The sequence below is a fragment of the Helianthus annuus genome, chromosome 2 (assembly GCF_002127325.2).
Source record: "Helianthus annuus cultivar XRQ/B chromosome 2, HanXRQr2.0-SUNRISE, whole genome shotgun sequence".
NCBI classification, from domain to species: Eukaryota; Viridiplantae; Streptophyta; class Magnoliopsida; order Asterales; family Asteraceae; genus Helianthus; species Helianthus annuus.
In genome coordinates, this window is record NC_035434.2 from 126149970 (window position 1) to 126156168 (window position 6199).

Sequence of the window (6199 nt, forward strand, 5' to 3'; positions counted from 1 at the left end):
CTTTGAGTTTGAGTTACTTACCCATGCCCCGCATGGACTTAACTAAAAGGTTCTCTTCCTTTAGCTCTCCAGTTTGAACAAAGCAAGTCTGATCAGGTAAGTTAGAGTCGATAGCGAGCTGTAGATCTCGTGTACGTTCAGGTTTCGCGGTCGTACTCATTCAGAAGTTCCATCCAGCGATGTCATTGCTTGCTTTACCTCTTTCAAACATCGATACACGAGAGGCCCTTGTGATCGGTCTAGGTAATGCATTTGGTACCGTCCAAGTAATGCCTCCAATTTCCATCCGAGAACCACGGTTCCCACCGCAGGTTATATGTCGGGTTGTTCCCCTTCATGATTTCATTACATAAGTCATCACTTTCTCATGTTGCGTCGACGTGTAACTGGGACTCTGATTCGAACCATAAGGATATACCACTGAACCACCCACACCCTCTGGTAAAGACGATGCTTAGTGCATTGCAGAGTTGGGATTTGGAAGCTGAAAAGACGTCCACCTGTTCTGTCTTTCACGAACACAACACCCTGCCTGCTGTGCTAGAGAGATTTAAGCAGCGCGACCTTCAAAAATCCTGTGATTTATCTGCGATAGTATCAAGCGAGACCAAGAAATTGCTGTATCCTCGAAGGACTCTTTGGTGTCGATCAGTTTCCAACTAAAACGGGCCTTAGCGAGATCCACGTACATTCCCACTTCGCTGATTATATGCCCAAAAGGTACCTCTCGAACCCAGAAATTACATTTATCAAGACTTAGCGCAGAGTGGATCCTCTCTCAGAAGTCTAAAATAAGATACAAATGCCACCCATGACGTTCCATTCTCCTGGTCAGGATTCAGAACCTTGTCAACAAATACGGTCGATTCATGTGATCCATGAAGCTGCATTGCGTTCGACATGTTGTTCTAAGAGCATTCTCTTCTTGGAGTTCAATCTGATGACAGTTCGTTCCCCAAAGCTAGGTCCGACAAAGCTTCTGTCCAACAGCCCCTGTTGCCGATTTGACAACTCTCGTAACCCTCCTGGTGCAAGACGGTACGAGATACGAAGAATCAGGACTGCCTCTGGCGTGAGATCAAACTGAGAGTCTGTCTAATAGTTATGGAAGTAAACCTGATAGTTCCTCCTGTAGCATGCTGGGTGGAATCACGAACAATTGGTGGATCCTCGATCCTCTTTTCCTTAGCCTTGACATTAGTAACGAGTGCTATCATAGCGGGATAATCCTTTCGTGGACACTTCTGGCCTTCACTGCTGAATTGATGCTAACCTCTGCACCACTCTGACGCATTAGAACCGATAATAATCCTCTACTAGGAGAGGGATACGTGGAATCTTCTCTTCACAGGGTACATCTATCAAGAACAACAGAGGAAAGATCGATGTTGAACACTTGTCCCACAAGGTCGAGTTTCCATCCCAACGATCATATGAGGTTTCCATTGTCTTGCCATCAGCCGATTCCACAACAGGTTGGATTTCAAGAAGCATCAGGGTTAAGCAGAACATTGGCGAAGTGATTAGTCACCAAGAACACGTAGGCCACCATATTGTTATAATCCCGGCGTCGCCCACGCCAATCCTTAATGTCTCTCCATGAGCATCATTTCCCGTGTTGTTGTACTCGTTGCGAGGATTTCCAGTACGGCCGTCGTTCCCTTGGTTGTTGTCGTTGGATTTAACATCGGCCACTCCATGCCGTAGGCACCTTCACTTTCCATGCTGTTGGTTACCATTACAAATACCTTGTTGCCGTGAGTGTTGCCTCTAATGTTGTTGTTTGAAACGGGTCACTACGACCTTTTACCGACAGGGTCCACCTCTTTATATTCCATGGTACGTGCTAAGGCACTACTCACTGTGCGGGGAGTTTCACATTCCATTATACAGTCAGTTATCATTGCTTATCTCCTGATTAATTCGTAAAATTTGACTCCCATGAGTCGCTGGCTAAGGTTAAGGATTCAATTGGAGTCAAATTGCTAATGTTCATTGTTGGTAACTAAGGTCGTTCAAATGCTGAAGTCCATCGTTCTTGCAAGTTGACTGAGTAATACACGATATGTTACGAGGGTGTTGCAGAAGTGATCGCACTTCGGGATCTAAGGCGTCAATACGTTAAGTTTCCAGCAAACGAAGAAAGGTGAGAGAGATATAGACCAATCATTGTCGTTGCAACATCCAACTCGGGGATGTTCGTACAAGCACCTAATATTCTACACAGTTCGCTAGGCGTCCAGATGGGTGTTCAGGCAATACTCGATAGCATCGAGATTTGAAAGAATCCAGAGGAAAACGAAAAGTTCTCGTTCGGGTAGGGGACAATCACTGCTATGACCCCTATAGGTTTGTTATGTTTCACATTGATCAAATAATGGAACGGAACCCCTTTTCCACTTGTTAAGGCTCACTGGGACTCGCATGCACCCCACATTATTATTATGTGTGCACCCACAATAATATTGTGATTTGCATGTTCACCTCAGCTCCTCTTAACTCATGTCAAATGGTTCCTCAAACAAAGAGTATCACGAAGCGTAAGTCATGTAGGTTTAGGGAAATACCACCCTATCAGTCACATAACACGTGCAAGTGTACATGAATTCATACTGTTGTGCTAATCGTGCATTCACATGCAATATCATATGTAGGTGTTTACTAGTTATGTAGTACAATGAGTATAAGAGAGACGAACCTTGCAAATCTGGAGCTGAGTGTCATGGTCATATTCTTTGTTGTCAAAACTGTTCGGTTATAGTCTGGTTTTATAAAAACGTTTTAAAACCAAGTTCTCTATAACCAGTGGCTCTGATACCAAACTGTCACACCCCCAAAATACCACATGCGGAAACCCCCGCGAGGCGTGTGACGTACCAGGATCCAAGCCACCAATCACATTGAACTCATAAGTGTATTTAAATAAACTTCATTCATTAACATAAGGTGTTACAAATGTTACATGTCATTCATTGTATACAGCGGAAGCATAATTCATTTGTTAAGTATTTCGTAAACCGTGTGTACATAAACCATTAAGCTTGTATGGAGATTCTTTGTTTCTCGACTCATGACCACTCCAGCCTTCCAGACAGCAAGTTCCCCAAGATATAACCCTATAAACCTGCAAGCATGCAGACAAGTGTGTCAGACGACGCTGGTGAGTTCAAAGTTTTGTTACCGCGTTTAATTACCAGATGTGTGTTTGTAACAGTTCAACGTTTTGTTTTGATGTTGTTATTACTCGATTACCGTATGTGGCGACTAGATGTGAATGCCCAACCCCAATGCCTCCATTAGGCATTGGTCATGAGGTCAAGGTATCAAACAACCTTGAATAGATGTAAGGGGTCTTATATATACACAATGAGAATGCCCAACCCCAATGCCTCTAACTAGGCATTGGTCATGAAGTCCAGGTAATTAGTTCACGCCCGTCCTTTCGGCCCGGTGTGAGGGTGCCAAACCTAATAGCGCTATCAACTAAATACCTCGTTGCTTCTTCAGCAACACGGTAGATGTACGGGGTCTTACATGATTTATAATGTGTTCAATAACCAACATCCCAAATAACAGTTTACCCAGTATTCCCTTTAGAAACGTTTACCAGATGTCCCAAACCACCGGGACGCATGCTTAGAAAAGTGCAGTGAACTCACCTTTGCTTTGCTCGGTAGTAAATTTACTTGTGTTACGTTGGTCAACCATACCCTATTATGGTTTATAAATATTTATTAGATCCGTATGCAAGAAACGTCACGTACAAACTACACGTATCTAACACATAGCTTGTAAGTCATACTAACATATACGTTATTGGGCCTTCCCTAGGGTATAAACAGTTAAACATTAACAGTAGCACACAGTCCAAGCCATCAGTTTGTACGGCCCAATAACTAAGCAAGGCAGTCTAGTCAAAACCGGGTGGTCTCGACTCGCAGACTATGTAGATGCTTCTAGAATTTTCATGTCAGTACTACCTAATCAAATCTCATTATCATGTACTGTCCAATCAGATTTTATTAACATGTTCCCTATACCGTACACTCCTAACTTCAAATCAAATCAGCAATTTTTCAAATATTCATCACATAATCAAACAGTTCATCATGCTCATAATTCTAAATGGATCCAGCCTCTAATACTATTTTATCACTACATTCCAACCAAAGCCTATGCAACCATTTATCACTAAAATCACGCTATCCAGCACCCTAATCATCATCAAACATTACCATGATTTTGTTAACAAGTTCATCATCATTCCTTCTATCTATCATGCAAAAGTCTTATTTAATCAGATTCATATTTTGCGTGTCATCCTATTATCAACAATCATCACCAAAATAGCCACTTATACACATCCTTGAACACATGATGTAGTCAGTATTCATTCATACAAAATGCACATTGTTGAACATGTAAACCAGACAACTTCACACACATTATTATTATGAACATTTGACTTGTATTATTTTATTATTATTTTTTTTTTCAAACAATCACTTTTACCAACACTATTAATAAATGTTTTCCTACACTCCACACATCCAAATCATCAAGCAGTAACACTTGTGTATTATCATGCACGCACCCTTGAATCGAGCAAACTGGCAACCATTATTCAAGACTCAAAACACAAACACAAGTAGTGGTATAAACTGACCGAGGGTTGAAGGAACGAAAGGAACGCACGAGTAGTCCCTGCTTCTAATCTGGACCGAGCTGAGACCAAACGCCCGAAGAGATCTGCTCCGAACATGTCTGTGGTTGGCCCGAATAGAACCCGAACAGGAACCCGGTTCTGAACCTGAATCACGGAGCTCTATATTCGAACTCGAACACAGACTGCCGCCATCGCTGGTCTCTTCTTCGAAGTCTGATGTATGTGTAACCGGTGCAAGAAGGAGATTCGGGATGGGATTGACGGACTCACGAAGATCGGAGGCCGGGGGTGTCTTGCTGGCAACAGAATGGACCGCCGGCCGCCACCAGCTCCTCCTCTTGTGGTTACCGGATTGTGAAAAAAAAAAAGAGGGAGATAGTGGTATGAGGGGAAAAAGGTCATGGGGGTTGAGTTGTGGGGTTTCGTCGCCGGCAGCCTGAGTCGTCGGAAGGAATCCGGTCGCCGGAATTCTCTGGTCGCACAAGGGGTGTGTGGCTGCGTTGTTTATAAAAAGTGAGGGGGTGAGGGTTTATAAGAATGTATAAATAGATAGGGTATAGATTTAGGTTAGTTGGGTTGGGCCTAGCCCAAGTGCGTGAACCCATTAAGTGTTGCATATCTCGCTTTAAATAAATCGTTCGTCTTTATAAAATATCACGGTTAATATATATACGTGTGCGTGTTAATTTAAATGCATGAGGTTATTGGTTAAGTGATACAGGTCTCTTGTCGCGGGTTTTTATTATTTCGTAAATAATAATAATAATAATAATAACTATGTGTATTACTAAAATACCCTTCTCTCGACGACGAGAGTACGGGTTGTTACACATACTATTAATATCGTTAGCACTAATTTCATTGGATACATGCGTAACTATTTTCGAACATACTTGTACATGATTATATAATCACACATAACCAATTACATACATACGTTCGTACCCTTATATAACGCATCTACGTCACTTCATGCATATCTACATACACCCATACCTACATCATTGCGTACACTTCCGACATTATACATATATACGAATATACATTCCTGCTAGTAATATATCCAATTCATACATGCCTAATCACATACGTACCTCTATAAACTTACATATGCCTCATATACTTATCTTGCTCCATTTTATGCTTGCCCACACGCCCATTGCAGCTCATGAACATTTTACAATGAGTTAGATTACATTTTGGGACACCCTATGGGCTACGGGACTGATTTGGACGAATTCTGCACATTTTAATGAACCTGCAGCTGACGCATGGCCGTGCGTCCAACCGCACGACCGTGCGGTACCTACAACGTCGGGGGGCACTGGTAGTGCACAAGCCCGTGCATTAATTTACTCGGATATGCACGACCGTGCGGCCAAGCGCACGACCGTGCGCCACCAATTCTTACTGTGACAGCCTACTGCCTTACGGCAGAGTTAAATGCCCAGCACCCACCGTAGCTTACGGTGGGCACCGTAAGCTACGGTGATGCCAAGTTCAGCCTTCGTTTTTAATACTAAAACTCGCATA